A 19,440-nucleotide genomic window follows, 5' to 3' on the forward strand; every position below is an offset into this window, starting at 1 on the left:
CAGTTCCTCAGGTTGCGGTGACACCCCAATCATGGGCTTTTTACTCCCACTTTAAGCACTCCATCTTAGACCCACAGTCTAGATTTTGGCAACTACCTGGAACAATTCCACCTCAGAAATACTAAATCCTAACCAGGCCTGTCCTACAACAGAATATATTCCTTAAATATGACTTAGCTCACTTGCATTTAAATATGGGAATAGTGCTAGCAGAATCAACATGTCACTTGGTCTATAACACAGCTTTTCTCAATACTCTGACAAATGTTAAAAGCTTAGCAATATGGAAAGCCCTTAAACAGAAAGATCTGATATTTTAACAGAAGTATATCCCTAAAGTGCACAGTATGCCACTATGTTAAGCCATTAGGGCAACAAGGCAAGGGACACAGGTTAGAGGTGTTAAGAAGGTTTCCTATGTGAGTACAGATTCACCCATTCACTTCCAGGACATATGTCCAGCAGTTTGGGAAGTTATCAGAATCAGAACTGGCATTAAAAATTAGCCCACAATCCCATAGGATATGACTTTTATCAACTAGAGTTCAAAATATAGTTTGCTTTGCCTTTTCTTAGACTTCATTAATTCAAAAGTTACTGAGGTCAATACTTTCACCCCTTCCCTGAGGATATTTCAAATATGTTATGCAATGAAGACTATTTTATCAAGTTGGGTAGAGGTTTACATCTACAATCTCAGCACTTGGGAATTAGAAGCAGAAAATTAGGAATTCAAAGTTGCTTTCATCTACACGTAGTGACTTCAAGGACAGCCTGGGCTACATGCGTCCCTATCACAGTGGTTCTCAACCTTCCTAATTCTGAGACCCTTTAACAGAGTTCCTCATGTTGTGTTGAACCACAACCATAAAATTATTTCATTGCTTTTTCATAACCGTATTTCTGTAACATTTATGAATCATAATATAAATATACAGGTAATCTAATATGTGACTCCTGTGAAAGACTCATTTGACCCCCAAAGGGGTTGTGAATCACAGTTTCAGAGCTGCTGTCCCATCAAAAAGTACAAAGGAGAAAGGTGAGTGGAGAGGACAAAGGAAACGAGAAAGGGTGTAAAGTGCCTAGATTATATTGTCAAGCTGGGCCTGGTAATGTTGACCTGTCACCCAGCTACTTAGTGTACTGAAGGAGGCAGCTTGCAAAACCAAAGACTACATAGGCAACTTATATAGACCCTGTCTCAAAAAATTAAAACAGGCTAGGAAAATAGCACAGCAGTAAGCCATTTAGCCAGAATGCATTGAAATGCAACTTAAAAAATAAAAATCACATTCTGCATTCTACCCTGGATTTTTTGCCTGTCTCCTAAATGATTTTTAAAATTTGTGTTCGTTACAGTTCTCGGTATTATAAAGTTCTATGGTTTGCCTAAGACTCAATGCCATGTATCCACAACTACAGTACCACAAGCACACAAGATATTTTACTGTCTGAAAATACCCTCTATGCTTAGTCTATTTGATCCCATTCCTTGGACAACCACACTTTTTCACTACCTCTCCTCTTTTACCCTTTCTACTTAGTCCTTTTAGACAGGTTGACTTCACTTAGGAATACGGAGTTCAAATTCGACATGTCTGCATGACCTAATGGATCACTTCATTAGTCATTGATCATATCCCATTACATCAAACTTCTTGGGTCTCTTGAGCCCATCTGTCACTAATTACTGAAAGATATCTTGGTTGCTACCACTTTAAAGATCATCAGTAAATTTGGTGCAAACATTGACCAGCAGAGAAGGTTTAGGTATTCTGATGAGCTAGGTAAATATTTGGGTATACTGCTAATGGGAAGTAGGATAAACATAGAGTTTGCTGTGTTAGTACAGCCAACCATCTCCAAAGTGGCTATATCATTGTGCATCTCCACCAGCAATAATTGGAGGTTTTGTTATTTCGTAGCCACACCAACATCAGGCACACTCTCAGGTTATGGTTAAAATTTAGCCATTCTAACATTCTAACATGAGTAGTTTCGGTTTGGGGTTTTGGGATTGTTTTGTTTTTAAAGGGGCTTTTCATTTCAATTAAGTAGGTGTCAAGAACACACCTTCAAGAAAAATCTAAGGCTGCAGAGTCAGACATGTGCAATGCTAGCAAAAATACCAGTGGGGACTGACCTAGGCTTGCAGATCTTTAGAACTGTGACAGCTGTGTTGTGACAAAGTTCCACACTCCTATTTAATTACCCCAGCCTCACACTCTCAGGGTCCTGTTATTTCTACTGCACAGTTGTATGGAAAACAAGGTTTTCTCCACAATGCATTTGGCATTGCAGCAGAAATGCCTGTTATCTTCTTATAGAACACACTATCTGAAGACTTCACTTTTAAAGATTATCTAATTCTCTGAATCTTTCCTTGGGATTTTTTTTTCTTCTTCCAGGACAAACTTACCCGAGAATCTCTTAAAAGGCCTCAATTGCCCTTGATTCCCTTTATAAGCCTATCTTTCCACCACCCTTACCAGCAAAGCCATGGCCTTTCATCAGTATCACAGTCCACTTTCCATGCTACTACCCTAACAGTCAATGTGGTAAAAGATCACTGCCATGAATTCATCACCTGGTCTTTCTCAGTACCACCTACTTTATGTTCAGAATTCTTCAGTCAACCTGTTTCAGTTATTCTAAAATGATCATCCACTTCGTCTTCATTCATGTTAAGCTTTTTAAGCTTGGTGAGTTTATTTAGTGAAGAAAATGAGAGGCCATTAGATGTAGTCAAAGTCAGCTCTCCACTCTGCTATTCCAATGTGATCCATGTCCATACCAGCCTGCCTCCCATGGTCTATTTCTCCTCTCCAGGACCTACTACCTGCGTTCTGCAAAGACTGCCACTGGTCTTTACCTCATCAGCCCTCAAACTAAGTATCTTTAGCAATTTCTTCTTGAAGTTTACCTCATCCTTTGAGAACACACCGTCCCCACAATTTACTCACTTTTATCACAAAGTTCTGTGCCTCCGTGTGATAAACCATTGTCCCTGTCAGTATTGTATTAAAGTTGGTATTGAGTAACTAATTTACCTTTACCTAAAATCATACTCTTATATCAATTTAAACATCACTTCAGTTTTACTTACAAACTGAATGAAGACTGATGCAGAACTAATGCAACTGCTGTCGCATTATTTTCAAAACTCTTGATTACCTGGGATTTCCATCTACCCTGATATCAGAATCTGGACCCCAGATAAAATGTAACCAAATATTGGAGAGAAAAAAACAGAGATGTTTTTTTCCCCTTAACCTTCTAAAGACAATCTTTCTATGTTCCTCAATCATGACCTCTCTGCCACATCCTCTCTACTTGGAACCTCCACTCATTATTTCAACTACTGACAGCTGGGTTTTATTTTCATCATGAAATACAGATTGCTATACCTAAGGCTACAATGGTATTCCAAAACCAGTGATCAATTTTCCAGGTCTATCCACTAAACTCTATACTATCCACTGTATACGGGACCTCTTCCTCCTTTCTAATTTCCACAGCTCAGGTCCCATGACAGTACTCTCCTTTCCACCCAGGTACCTCAAAACAGTTTCTTCTTGGGCCTCCATCTCCCTGTTACTGATGCATTAATGTTCTGCATCTTCCATAGGTCTCTCGCTCCATACAGTAAAACACTGCCAATTCAGCTACCTTCTCAAGGTAAGACCCAAAACAATGCTAACAGTAATCCCTCTTCCCAGGTTTCAGATAACTTACAAACCCTTCCCAGGAGGAAGGTTCTCATATTGTCCCTAATGAAGAAAGCAGAGCTCAGACTGTGTGGTGCCACAATTTTTATTACTCCCAATCCAATATAAGCCAACACATGTGTTATGGTTTTACCTGCAAGCTGACCTTCACAAGCACGTATTTAAAATTGGTCCCTCGCTGTGAGATCTATCAGGGAAGTATGTTGGAACCTTTAAGAGGTGATATCCATTGAGTTGCAACAAGTGAGTGGTTGAGGGTGTATCAGAGGTGTTCTTTCCTAATCCATAGGAGAAAGGAAGCAGCCTCAGAGTCCTGTTGCCTCCAAGAACCCCAACATGCCTTCCCCACTATGGAGGACTGTGTAACCCTCAAAAGGTTGAACAGAAATAAACCAATCCTCCCCATGTTGTTTCCACAACTCATTTTCTCACAGTGATAAGAAAAGTAACTAATCCAATATGTTAGCACCCTGTGTGAAGATTGCTAACTCATATAGTAACACCGTGAAGACCTGTAGGCAATAAGTGTGTAGAAGCTCAGCAGGCATCATACCTCCCCAGAGCTTCAAATGAGAAGGAAAGATAAGCCAGTCATGGAGCAAAGATCCAAAATCTGCAACTGTAGCTGCAACTCAGCTACAGAATTGGTACAGCTTTATGAATTTCCATGGCTGAGATCACTTAAAGACCCTTGATTCCAGAACACTTACTCAGCTCCTTCTGTGAGGTTTTTTATTCTTTCAGCATCTCCTGAGTTCCATGAAAATTTCATATTAAGATTCCAATTTCGAGGGCCTGGCATGGTGGCACACACCCTTAATCCTACCATTCAGAAAGCTGAAATTTAGATGGATCTCTGAGTTCAAAGCCAGCCTCATCTATATAGTAAGTTCCAGGCCAGCCAAGGCTACATTGTGAGATCCTGTTTCAGAAACAAACAAAAGATCTCAATTTCAGTTATCCTAAAGGATATTATATTATAATGCAGCGCTAACATCTTCCAAACAAATTTGATTCAAGGTTTACTTTAAGAAATCAATAGAGCAGAGAGATAACAAGATGGCAGCACCAGGAGAACAGGGCCTCTGAGGAGCAGGACAACATTTCTTGTACAGAGACCAAGAGACTGAACTCTGGGCCCTAAAGCAACAGTGATCATATTTCCCAGGTGAGAGGAAACCCCCACATTGTGGGAATCAGTTGGGACAACTCACAGTTCACCCAGCCAGAACCTGGAAGAGATCCTGGGTTGTACAGGCACTAGTTCCCCAGACTAGAGCCACACACTTGCGTGACCTAATCACCTTTCCAAGCTGATTGGTGGACACACACACAAAAAATACCACAGACCTGGAGTCCCTGCTGCAAAAGAATCCACAGGGAAGGAAGGAAATTGTACTGACTTAAATCATCCAGTCCTTCCCTGGAAAAAGACTCACAGACCAATGGCTCTGAGACGCCATCACTGAACTGGGCTCCAGCAGCATTCACAAACAGATGCTGTGTGCCAGCTCTCCAACTGTGTGCCCCAGGGCAACAGAGACTGGGAGTCACTGTCAGGAGAAATCCTCACAGGGAACTAAGCAAAGCGGACACACTTAGGCCATGCAGCATATCCCTGGAATAGGTCCCACAGACCGGCCCAACCCAGGGACCTGCTGTGCACCAGATAGCCTGCTGTTTCCAAGAAAGAAGTACCCACCCACCACAGACTACCTCTTGGGACTGAGACACAGAGCTCCAACCTCATACCTACAAAAGCCAGGAATCCCCAAGATCAACCCCCAGATAAGGATCCACGGGGCAACTAGTTATCCCTAACAAAACTGAACAAACCAAGGGACACACAGGTCACAGCAGCAGATCATTAAATTTACAGCCAGAAACCCAGAAGCAGGGCAGCTGTCTTCAGGACTTCCCTGGGTGAGAGGAGAACCCTCTCAATGAACAAAGACCACAGTTACCACTCAGGTCTCTATCCCTGAGGGGAGCAGCTGCAACTCCTGAAAAACGTCAGCCATCCAGTGACTATACCCAAAAAGCTGAGAAGACTTCCCTCAACAAAAACCAGCTTTCTGCCAAGGGGATTCTCTCCACCACAAGATCCCCAGGAACCACCAGAAACTAAACCCCAAACACCTAAGATAGCCCAATGGGTAGAGGCCAGCGTAAAAGCTCAGTCAACAAAAGACAGAATAATATGGCATCTCCAGAACCCAGTTATCCAGGGGCAAGTAGCCCTGGACACCGCAGCATAACTGAAATCCAAGAAGAGGACCTAACAACTATGCTCATGAAGATGATAACAGAGGAAACAAATAAAATACGTAAAAACCTAGAGGAAGATAAACTCAAACAGAATGTGGCCATCCATAAAGAAATAGAGGAAGTTACAGCCAAACAGTTTGTGGCCTTTAGAAAGGAAATGCATAAATCACTGAATGAAATAAAAGAAAAATGGGTTTTTTTCAAACAAACAGCTGAAAGAATTGATGGAAAAACAGGAAAATACAGTCAAACAGGTGAAGGAAATCAACTAAATGGCTCAAGATCTGAAGATAGAATTTAAAAAATTAAAGAAAACACAAATGGAGGAAATTGTGGAGAGAAAGAACTTAGGGAAGAAAACAGGAACTACAGAGGTAGGCATAACCAATAGACTACAAGAAATGGAAGAAAGAATCTCAGGTGTGGAAGATACAATGGAAGAAATAGATGTATCTGTCAAATACAATGTTAAATCTAAAAAATTCCTGACACAGACTTTCCAAGAAATTCAAAACAACATAAAAAGACAAAACCTAAGAATAATAGGAATAGAGGACAAAGAATATTCCCTGCTCCAAGGCCAGTAAGTTTCCCCAACTTAAAGGAGAGGCCAATAAGAATTCAAGAGGCCTACAGAATACCCAATGAAGTAGTCCAGAAAAGAAAATCATCCTGCCACATAATAATCAAAACAATAAGTATACAGAACAATGAAAAAAATACTAAAAGCTGCAAGGGAAAAAGGCAAAGTAACATATAATGGCACACCCATTAGAATCACACCTGACTTTTCAACAGAAACTATGAAAGCCAGAAGGGCCTGGACAGATATCATGCAGACCCTAAGAGAACACAGTTGTCAGCCCATTCTACGGACATACCCCGCAAAACTCTCAGTCCTCATAGACGGAGAAAACAAGATATTCAATGAAAAAAACAAATTTCAACAATACCTACACACAAATCCAGTGTTACAGAAAACACTAGAAGGGAAAATACAACCCAAGAAAACTAGCTACTTTCAAGAAAACACAGGAAATAATTAACCTCACTACAGTAAAACAGACAACAATCAAGTACACAACCTTATGACCGCACCCAACCTCAAAATCAAAGGATCTAACAGCCACTGGTCATTAATCTCTCTAAACATCAGTGGACTCAACTCTCCAAAGAAAAGACACAGACTAACAGAATGGATGCATAAACAAAAAACCCAGCAACCTGGTACATACAAGAAACACACCTAAGTCACAAAGATAGACATTACATGAGGGTAAAGGGTTGAAAGATGGCTTTCCAAGCAAATGAACCCAAGAAGCAAGCAGGAGTAGCCATTCTAATATCTGATAAATTAGACTTTCAACCAAAATTAATCAAAAGAGATGGGGAAGGACACTTCATACTCATCAAGGGAAAATTCCACCAGGAAGACATCACAATCCTGAACATCTATGCCCCAAATACAAGGGTACCCACATTTTTAAAAGAAACATTGATCAAACTTAAACGACACAGAGATACCCACACATTAATAGTGGGAGACTTCAAGACCCCACTCTCAACAAAGGACAGGTCAACAAAACAGAAATTAAACAAAGAAACAATGTCTCTGAGAGAGGACATGAATCAGATGGACCTAACAGACATTTATAGAACCCTACACCCAAACACAAAAGAATTTACCTTCTTCTCAGCACCTCATGGAACCTTCTACAAAATAGACCACATAGTTGGTCACAAAGCAAGCCTCAACAGATACAAGAAGATTGAAATAATCCCTTGTATCCTGTCTGATGACCATGGAATAAAGCAGGACCTCAACAACAACAGAAATAGTAAAAAGCCTGCACATGCATGGAAACTGAACAACTTGTTACTAAATGACAGCTGGGTCAGGGAAGAAATAAAGAAAGAAATTAAAGTCTTTCTAGAAATCAATGACAATGAAGACACAACATACCCAAACTTGTGGGACACAATGAAGGCAGTGCTAAGAGAAAAGTTCATAGCACTAAGTGCCTTCAAGAAGAAATTTGAGACAGTGCATTCAAACAACTTAATGGCTCACTTAAAAACCCTAGAAAAAGAAGAAGCAGATACACGAAAAAGGAGTAGAAGGCTGGAAATAATCAAACTCAAGGCTGAAATCAATCAATTAGAAACAAATAAAACAATTCAAAGAATCAATGAAACCAAAAGCTGGTTCTTTGAGAAAATCAACAAGATACACAAACCCTTAGACAAGCTACCTAAAAGGCAGAGAGACACCATCCAAATCAACAAAATCACAAATGAAACGAGAGACATAACGACAGACAATGAGGAAATCCAAACAATCATTAGGACTTACTTCAAAATTCTATATGCCACAAAATTTGAAAATCTAAATGAAATGGACAATTTTGTTCATCGATTTGACTTACAAAAGCTGAATTTGGACCAGGTAATAAATTAAATAGTCCTATATTCCCCCAAGGAAATAGAAGCTGTCATCGAAAGTCTCCCATCCAAAAAGATCCCAGAACCAGAAGGCTTCAGCGCAGAATTCTACCAGACCTTCAAAGAACAGCTAACTCCAATAATCTTCAAACTATTCCACAAAATAGAAACAGAAGGAATATTACCAAACTCATTCTATGAAGCCACAGTCACCTTGGTACCTAAACCTCACAAAGACCCAACAAAGAAAGATAATTTCAGGCCAATCTCCCTTATGAACATTGATGCAAAAATACTCAACAAAATACTTGCAAACCGAATACAAGAACACATCAAAGATATCATCCACTATGACCAAGTAGGCTTCATCCCAGGCATGCAGGGGTGGTTCAATATATGGAAATCCATCAATGTGATCCACCATATTAACAAACTGAAAGAAGAAAACCACATGATAATCTCTCTAGATGCTGAAAAAGCATTTGAGAAAATCCAACATCTATTCATGTTTAAAGTATTGGAGAGATCAGGGATACAAGGCACATATCTAAACATAGTAAAGGCGATATATAGCAAACCTATAGCCAACATCAAACTGAATGGAGAAAAACTTAAAGCAATCCCACTGAAATCAGGGACAAGACACGGCTGCCCACTCTCTCCATATCTCTTCAACATAATTCTGGAAGCCCTTGCTAGAGCAATAAGACAGTTGTAGGAGATCAAGGGGATACAAATTGGAAAGGAAGAAGTCAAATTATCACTATTTGCAGATGATATGATAGTAGACGTGAGTGACCCCGAAAACTCTACCAGGGAACACCTACAGCTGATAAACACCTTCAGCAAAGTGGCCACATAGAAAATTAACTAAAAAAAAAATCAGTAGCCCTCCTGTATACAAAAGACAAAAGGGCTGAGAAAGAAATTAGGGAAACAACACCCTTCACAATAGCCACAAATGACATAAAGTACCTTGGAGTAACACTAACAAAGAAAGTCAAAGACTCATATGAAAAAAAATGTTAAGTCTCTGAAGAAAGTAATAGAAGAAGATATCAGAAAATGGAAATATCTTCCATGCTCATGGATTGGCAGGATTAACAAAGTAAAAATGGCCATCTTACCAAAATCAATCTACAGATTCAATGCAATTCCCATCAAATTACCAACACAATTCTTTACAGACATGGAAAGAAAAATTCTCAACTTCATATGGAATAACAAGAAACCCCAAATTGCTAAAACAATCCTCTATAATAAAAGATTTTCTGGAGGTATCTCCATCCCTGATTTTAAGCTGTATTATAGAGTAACAGTTATAAAACCGCATGGAACTGGAATAGAAACAGAATGTTAGATCAATGGAACCAAACAGAGGAAGGAACCAGAAATAATGCCACACACTTATGGACACCTGATCTTTGACAAAGATGCCAAAACCATACAATGGAAAAAAGATAGCATCTTCAACAAATGGTGCTGGTCTAACTGGATGTCTCCATGTAAAAAAAAATGAAAATACTTATTTTCATACTTATCACCTTGCACAAAACTGAAGTCCAAGTGGATCAAAGACCTCAACATAAAACCGGACACATTAAATTGTTTAGAAAAAAAAAAAGTGGGGAATACCCTAGAACTCATTGGCACAGGAGACAACTTCCTGAACAGAACACCAACAACACAGGCTCTAAGAGCAACAATCAATAAATGGGACCTCATGAAACTGAAAAGCTTTTGTAAAGCAAAGGACACTCCATCAACAAAACAAATTGACTGCCTACAGACTGGGAAAGAATATTCACCAACCCTTTATCTGAGAATGGGCTAATATCCAGTATATATAAAGAACTAAAGAAGCTGAAAAACAGCAAACCAAGTACTCCACTTAAAAAATGGGGAACAGAGCTAAACAGAGAACTCTCGGTAGAGGAATATTGAATGGCAGAGAAACACTTAAAGAAATACTCAAAATCATTAGCCATTAGGGAAATGCAAATCAAAACTACCCTGAGATTTCACCTTACACCCATCAGAATGGCCAAGATGAAAAACTCAAGTGACAGCGCATGCTGGAAAGGTTGTGGAGAAAGGGGAACCCTTCTCCACTGCTGGTGGGAATGTAAACTTGTACAACCACTCTGGAAATCAATCTGTTGCTTTCTCAGACAACTAGTCATAGTGCTTCCTCAAGATCCAGCCATACCACTCCTAGGCACATATCCAAAAGGGCCTCAAGTATACAATGAAGACATTTGCTCAACCATGTTTTTGGCAGCTTTATTTGTAATAGCCAAAAGCTGCAAACAGCCCAGTTGCCCCTCAACTGAAGAATGGATGCAGAAGTTGTGGTACATGTACACAATGGACTACTACTCTGCAATGAAAAAGAAGGAAATCATGAAATTTGCAGGTAAATTGTGAGACCAAGAAAAGATCATCCAGAGTGAGCTATCCCAGAGGCAGAGGGACACACACAGTATATACTCACTCATATAGACATATAAAATAGGATAAACCTACTAAAACCTGTACATCTAAAGAAACTAATCAAGAGAGAGGACCCTGACTAAAATGCTCAATCCCCATCCCAAAAGGCAAAGAGGATGGACATCAGAAGAAGAAGAAAACAGGAAACAACCTAGCAACCTGCCACAGAGGGCCTCTGAAAGCCTCTGCCCTGCAGACTATCAAAGCAGACACTGAGACTTATGGCCAACTGTTGGGCAAAATGCAGGGAATCTTATGTAAGAATTGAGAAATAGTAAGATCTGGAGAGGACAGGAACCCCACAGAGAGAGCAACAGAACCAGAAAATTTGAACACATTGGTCTTCCCAGAGACTCATACTCCAACCAAGTACCATGCATGGAGATAACCAAGAAGCCCTGCACAGATGTAGTCCATGGCTGTGTAGTGTCCAAGTGGGTTACATATTAATGGGAAGAGGGACTGCCTCTGACATAATCTGATAGGCCAGTTCTTTGATCACCTCCCCCTGAGGGGAGAGAAGCCTTACCAGGCCACAGAAGATGACAATGCAGCCATTCCTGATATGATCTGATAGATTAAGATCAGAAGGAGGGAGAGGAGGTACTCCCCTATCAGTGGACTTGGGGAGGGGCATGCACAAAGAAGGGGGACGGAGGGTGGGACTAGGAGGGGAGGAGGGGCGGGCTTATGGGGGGATACAAAGTGAATAAACTGTAATTAAAAAAAATCAATAGACCTAGGTATGTAATACTTCTTCATTTCTCTCATTATTCCTCATATTTCTGTGTTACCTTAAATAAATATCAGAAATATATATGCATTTCTCTATCCCTTCCCATTCTGCATGTTACATTCTTTAAAGCAACAGATTTCTAAAAGAATTGGCAGTTTTTTCTTAGTACCACTGAGATGTCATAATATCCTTGCTATATCATAATAGTAGCATGGTGATGTTACAATAACTGTGTGATATCCCACTAGTACCTTCTTCATATCAGAATGCCATTGTGACCAGAGAATCTTACCATTGTGATCTCAAAGTACCCTGTGATGTCACAATTCAATAATAATGTCATAGTTCTAGAGTGATGTAAGGATCGAACGATTGTGATGTCAAAATACATTTGTGATGTCCACTAGTACCATTATGATATAATAATCCTCTAGTGATAGTAGCATAGTGATGTCAACAATGACATTATGATATCCTAAGTGTACCACTGTGATGTTATAATGGCATTGTGACTACAGAATAGTACAATTGTGATGTCATTAGACAATTGTGATGTTACAATACTACCATTGTGACGTGCTAATTCAATTGCAATAGGATAAATCTCTAATACTTTCACATTATTACCATTGTGATTTCACAATACGACTGTGACGTACTGGTAGAAAAATTGTGACGTCATAATTTCCTTGCGATTTCACAATAGTAGCATGGTGATGTCACAATGCTGTTGTGACATCCTAATAGTATCATTGTGATATCATCATGCCGTTATGACTTGACAGTTTTACATTGTGACATCATAATACAATAGTGATGTCACAACAGTCCTATTGTGATATAACCATTCAATTGTTATGTCATAATTCTCCAGCGATGTCACAATAAAACCAGTGACATGTCACTATGAGATTGTGATGTCCCACTAGAACCATTGTGTTGTCAAAATTCTCTTGCGAAATCACATTAGTAGCATTGTGTTGTCACAATCTGTTTCTGATATCCCAATAGTACCATTGTGATGTCGTTATGCCGTTATGACTAGAGAATATTACCATTGTGATGTCATAGTACAATTATGATGTCACAATAATACCATTGTGAGGTCACCAGTCTATTATAATGTCATAATTCTCTGTTGTGGTAGGATAGTGAAGGCACAATCTCTTTGTGGTAGCCCACTAGTACCATTGTGATGTCATAATACCCTTGCCATGTAACAGTATCACATTGCGATGTCATAATTTATTTGCGATATCCTCATAGTACCATTGTTGTCATAATGCCATTGTGACTAGAGAATATTACCATTGAGGTGTCATAGTGCAATTGCTATGTCACTATGATACCATTGGGATAGCAGAGGTCAATGACAATGCCATAATTCTCTATTGTTGTCACAATTGAACCCTTGTGATGTCACAGTACGATTGGGATGTCCTAATAGTACCATTGTTAGGTCATAATACACTTCGATGTCCTGATAGTAAGATTGTTTTATAGTAAGAGTACCACTGTGATGTCATAATATCACTGTGACTACAGAATGGCACCGTTGTTATGTCATAGTACAATTTAGATGTCACAACAGTACCATTGGGAAGTCACAATATGATTGTAATATCATAATTCTCTAGGGATGTTACAGTCACTCCAAAATGATGTCACAATAGGAACATGACGTCCTACAAGGACTATTGTTTTGTCATAATACCCTTGTGATGTTACAATAGTAGCATCGTGATGTCACAACATCTTTGTGATATCCTAATTGCACCATTGTGTTGTCCTGATGCAATTTTGACTAGAGAATAGTTCCATTATGTGGTCGTAGTACAACTGTGAAGTCACAATAGTATCATTGTGATGTCACAATTCAATTGAAATGTCATAGTTCTCTAGTGATGTCCCAATCATACCGTTGTGATGTCACAAAATGATTGTGATGTTCTACTAGTCCCGTTGTGATGTCATAATACACTTGCGATGTCACCATAGTACCTTTGTGAAGGCACAATGTCTTGGTGATGTTCGAATCGTACCATGGTGAAGTCATCATGCCATTGTGAATAGAGCATAGTACCACTGTGATGTCATAATACATTTGTGATATCACTATACTATGATTATGATGTCACAATTAAAATGTAATGTCATAATGCTCTAGAGATGTCAAAATCGAACCATTTGGATGTCATGATGGGATTGTGATGTCATACTAGTGCCCTTGTTATTTTATAAAACCCTTCCGATGTTACAGTAGTAGCATTGTGCTGTCATAATCGTACCATTGTGATGTCTCAAGTCAAGGGTAATGACATAATTCTCTAGGACTGCGAAAAACACAAAATTGTGCTTTTACAAAAGATCATGATGACCTACTTGTAAAATATTCATGTCATAATACCCTTTTGATGTCCCAATAGTAGCAACGTGATATCCCAATACCTTTATGACATCCTAGTAGTACCATTGTGATGTCATGATGCCATTATGACTAGACAATTGTAAAGTGGGATATCATAATACAGTAGTGATGTCACAATAGTACTATTGTGATGTAGAAGAGAGGACGATTTTGATGTCGTAATCCTACTCTGGCTAAAGAAGAGTACCATTGTGATGACGTAGTACAATTGTGATGTCACAGTTGGACCACTGTGATGTCACAATTCAATTGTAATGTCCTAATTCTCTATTGCTGTCACAGTTGGTCCACTGTGATGTCACAATATGATTGTGATGTCTTATTGGTAACTTTGTGATGTCACAGTATTATGGTGAAGTCCTACTAGTACAGTTGTGATGTCATAATTCACTTTTGATGTCATAATAGTACTATTGCGATGTCACAATTCCATTGTGATGTCATAATTCTCTGGTCATGTCACACTCGAACGATTGTGATGTCACAATAAGATTGTGACATCCCACTAGTACCACTGAGATGTCATAATAACCTTGCTATACCATAATAGTAGCATGGTGATGTTACATTAACTGTGTGATATCCCACTAGCACCTTTTTCATATCAGAATGCCATTGAGACTAGAGAATGGTACCATTGTGATGTCAAAGTACATTGTGATGGCACAAGTCAATAATAATGTCATAGTTCTAGAGTGATGTAAGGATCGAACCATTGTGATGTCACAATACATTTGTGATGTCCCACTAGTACCATTATGATATAATAATCCTCTTGAGGTAGTAGCATAGTGATGTCACAATGTCATTATTATATCCTAAGTGTACCACTGTGATGTTATAATGGCATTGTGACTACAGAATAGTACAATTGTGATGTCATTAGACAATTGTGATGTTACAATACTACCATTGTGACGTCCTAATTCAATTGCTATAGGATAAATCTCTAATACTTTCACATTATTAGCATTGTGATTTCACAATACGACTGTGATGTGCTGGTAGAAAAATTGTGACGTCATAATTCCCTTGCGATTTCACAATACTGTTGTGACATCCTAATAGTATCATTGTGATATCATCATGCCGTTATGACTTGACAGTTTTACATTGTGACATCATAATACAATAGTGATGTCACAACAGTCCTATTGTGATATAACCATTCAATTGTTATGTCATAATTCTCCAGCGATGTCACAATAAAACCAGTGACATGTCACTATGAGATTGTGATGTCCCACTAGAACCATTGTGTTGTCAAAATTCTCTTGCGAAATCACATTAGTAGCATTGTGTTGTCACAATCTGTTTCTGATATCCCAATAGTACCATTGTGATGTCGTTATGCCGTTATGACTAGAGAATATTACCATTGTGATGTCATAGTACAAATATGATGTCACAATAATACCATTGTGAGGTCACCAGTCTATTATGTCATAATTCTCTGTTGTGGTAGGATAGTGAAGGCACAATCTCTTTGTGGTAGCCCACTAGTACCATTGTGATGTCATAATACCCTTGCCATGTCACAATATCACATTGCGATGTCATAAGGTATTTGTGATATCCTAATAGTACCATTGTTGTCATAATGCCATTGTGACTAGAGAATATTACCATTGTGGTGTCATAGTACAATTGTTATGTCACTATGATACCATTGGGATAGCAGAGGTTAATGACAATGCCACAATTCTCTATTGTTGTCACAATTGAACCCTTGTGATGTCACAGTACGATTGGGATGTCCTAACAGTACCATTGGTAGGTCATAATACAGTTCGATGTTCCGATAGTAAGAGTACCACTGTGATGTCTTAATATCACTGTGACTACAGAATGGCACCGTTGTTATGTCATAGTACAATTTAGATGTCACAACAGTACCATTGGGAAGTCACAATATGTTTGTAATATCATAATTCTCTACGGATGTCAGAGTCACACCAAAATGATGTCACAATACGAACATGACATCCTACAAGGACCATTGTTTTGTCAAAATACCCTTGTGATGTTACAATAGTAGCATCCTGATGTCACAACATCTTTGTGATATCCTAATTGCACCATTGTGTTGTCCTGATGCAATTTTGACTAGAGAATAGTTCCATTGTGTGGTCGTAGTACATCTTTGAAGTCACAATAGTATCATTGTGAGGTCACAATTCAATTGAAATGTCATAGTTCTCTAGTGATGTCCCAATCATATCGTTGTGATGTCACAAAATGATTGTGATGTTCTACTAGTCCCGTTGTGATGTCATAATACACTTGCGATGTCACCATAGTACCTTTGTGAAGGCACAATGTCTTGGTGATGTTCGAATCGTACCATGGTGAAGTCATCATGCCATTGCGAATAGAGCATAGTACCACTGTGATGTCATAATACATTTGTGATATCACTATACTATGATTATGATGTCACAATTAAAATGTAATGTCATAATGCTCTAGAGATGTCAAAATCGAACCATTTGGATGTCATGATGGGATTGTGATGTCATACTAGTGCCCTTGTTATTTTATAAAACCCTTCCGATGTTACAGTAGTAGCATTGTGCTGTCATAATCGTACCATTGTGATGTCTCAAGTCAAGGGTAATGACATAATTCTCTAGGACTGCGAAAAACACAAAATTGTGCTTTTACAAAAGATCATGATGACCTACTTGTAAAATATTCATGTCATAATACCCTTTTGATGTCCCAATAGTAGCAACGTGATATCCCAATACCTTTGTGACATCCTAGTAGTACCGTTGTGATGTCATGATGCCATTATGACTAGACAATTGTAAACTGGGATATCATAATACAGTAGTGATGTCACAATAGTACTATTGTGATGTAGAAGAGAGGACCATTTTGATGTCGTAATCCTACTCTGGCTAAAGAAGAGTACCATTGTGATGACGTAGTACAATTGTGATGTCACAGTTAGACCACTGTGATGTCACAATTCAATTGTAATGTCCTAATTCTCTATTGCTGTTCCAGTCGGTCCACTGTGATGTCACAATATGATTGTGATGTCTTACTGGTAACTTTGTGATGTCACAGTATTTTGGGGAAGTAAACTTTCCTTCAGTCCACTGCTAGAACTGTGAGCACTACAGAATTTGGATGAGTAAATTGTAAGCTACAGGCTTTGGGTACTTCCTAGCATGTTTTTTAAAAAATATTTTTTCTTGCATTTATGAACTCACAGAGACTGTTATAGCACGCACAAAACCTGCAAAAGTTAGTGCTTGACAAAATTCAAGCCCAGAGAAGTAGATGTTCACACACTGTGCAACTCCTAACCAAGAAAATGTTTGCAATTGATGCCTCCTGGGAAATGGGGAAAATCAGTTTTCATCAGTAGAGTGACAGTCAGTTTATATCAGTCATACTCCAAGGCAGGTTGCATCCTCAAGAGTAGTTGGGTAGCATGAAAAGTACTCTGTGGTGTTTGTTTTATTTTAAGACATGCCCAGGCCAGCGGGGGTTCAACAGGTTCCTAATGAAGGGTGAAATGAATGGGGTGGGAACAAGAGACTCGAAGAATGGAGACCAAAACAATTTGTCTGATCAAGGCCTCGTTTGTTTCAAATTTTTACACAGTTTTATAGGGAGAAGGATAGTTTATTACTGCAGAAGATAGCAAAGTGGTTTATGGTTCGAGATACTGCACCTGCAAGATACCGCAAGAATGTTTCCTTAAGATATCTCAAGGATGCTTCAAGCCTAATGAGCAGATGTTCTCATGTAAATCTATCACCCATGACCCTAGGTCATAGTGCAGCTGTTGTTAACTTTCCACTAAGTGGCCTTGGCTCCACTAAATGGCTTTGGTTTCACTAGTTGGCTTTGGCTCCTGGCAAAGAGAGAGAATATGAAGTTGGGTGGATACAGGAAAGGATCTGGGATGAGTTTGGGGAGGGAAATATATATGATCAAGTATGAAATTATTTTAAAATAATAAAATGATTTTTCTTGAATTTAGTCTGTCGGGTTTGTGCATGCACGTGCATTTGAGCCATGTCCTGTGTGTGGAGGATGTCCTAGCACTTGAGGGAGTTTGTTCTTTCCATCACATGGGTCCTATAGATCAAATATATATGGTCAGTATTGTGGCCAGTGCTTTGGTAGTCCATATTTTTAATTGGCCATCCAGCCCTTTTCACTGTGATACCTTTATCTTTTGAAATACTGCATTTATTTATAGGAATATATGTGTGTACGTCTATGGGGGCATACATCTACCACTTGATATGTGTAGAGACAAAAAGACAGCCTACAGGGATAGACTCTCTTCTTTTACAATGTGGGACCTAGTGGTTGAGCTCAGTCATTAGGCCTAGTAACAAGAACATTTAACCACTCACTAGCTTGTTGTTATAATGTTATTTTGGAATGTATACACCTTACCCTTGTTCGTTCAAATGCTGATTTCTCTTCCCCACTCTCTGTTTTCAGTCCGCACATTGCATTGTAATACTTATTCTAAGCATCACTTGTGTCAACTTTGTTTAAACATGCCAAAATAAAACAACCAGCCACAATGTTGAGCAATGGAAAGGAAGCAGGAAGAGAGGGAGGGAGGAACCAGTGGACAGGAAGGTGTGGGAGGCAGAGGAGGAGAGAAGGGGAGGAGGCTAGCTGGGAGAGCACAAGTAGGAGGGCAGAGCTGGGAGAGAGGTCTTGGACCGATATGGAGAGATGGACCAGACCTAAGATATCATTAAAAGCAAGTATAATGTGCCTAATCTGAATGGTAGAAACTACGTGGGCTTGGAGGTTCAATTTTCACCTGCAAAGACTGAACTTTCCTGTGCCTTCGCTGAAATAACCCCTGTAACGGTGGAAATTTCACCCAGAATTGTTGACGTTTTTCTTGTAAAGATGAAATTTACACACTTGATAGTTGAAGTTTCCTTTGAGGTGGCTGAAATTTCACCTGCGATGGTTGAAGTTTCCATTGAGATGGTTGAAGTTTTTCCAGCAAATTTACAATTTCACCTATGCAGGCTGAATTATCTCCTCTGATAGTTGAACTTTCCTGGCTGGTGACTGAAATTTCTATTGTGATGTTTGAAATCTCTTTTGTGATGGTTGAAATTTCACCTGCAATGGATGACCTTTTTCGTGTAAAGATTCAAATTTGAACTGTGATGGTTGAATTTTCGCCTGTAAAGACTGAACTTTCCTGTGCCATCGGTGATATATCTCCTGTAAAGGTTGCAGTTTCACCTAGGATGGTTGACGTTTTTCTTGTAAAGATAAAAATTGCACCCTTGATAGCTGAAGTTTCCTTTGAGGTGGCTGAAATTTCACCTGCAATGTTT

The sequence above is a fragment of the Meriones unguiculatus genome, chromosome X (genome assembly GCF_030254825.1).
Source record: "Meriones unguiculatus strain TT.TT164.6M chromosome X, Bangor_MerUng_6.1, whole genome shotgun sequence".
NCBI lineage: Eukaryota > Metazoa > Chordata > Mammalia > Rodentia > Muridae > Meriones > Meriones unguiculatus.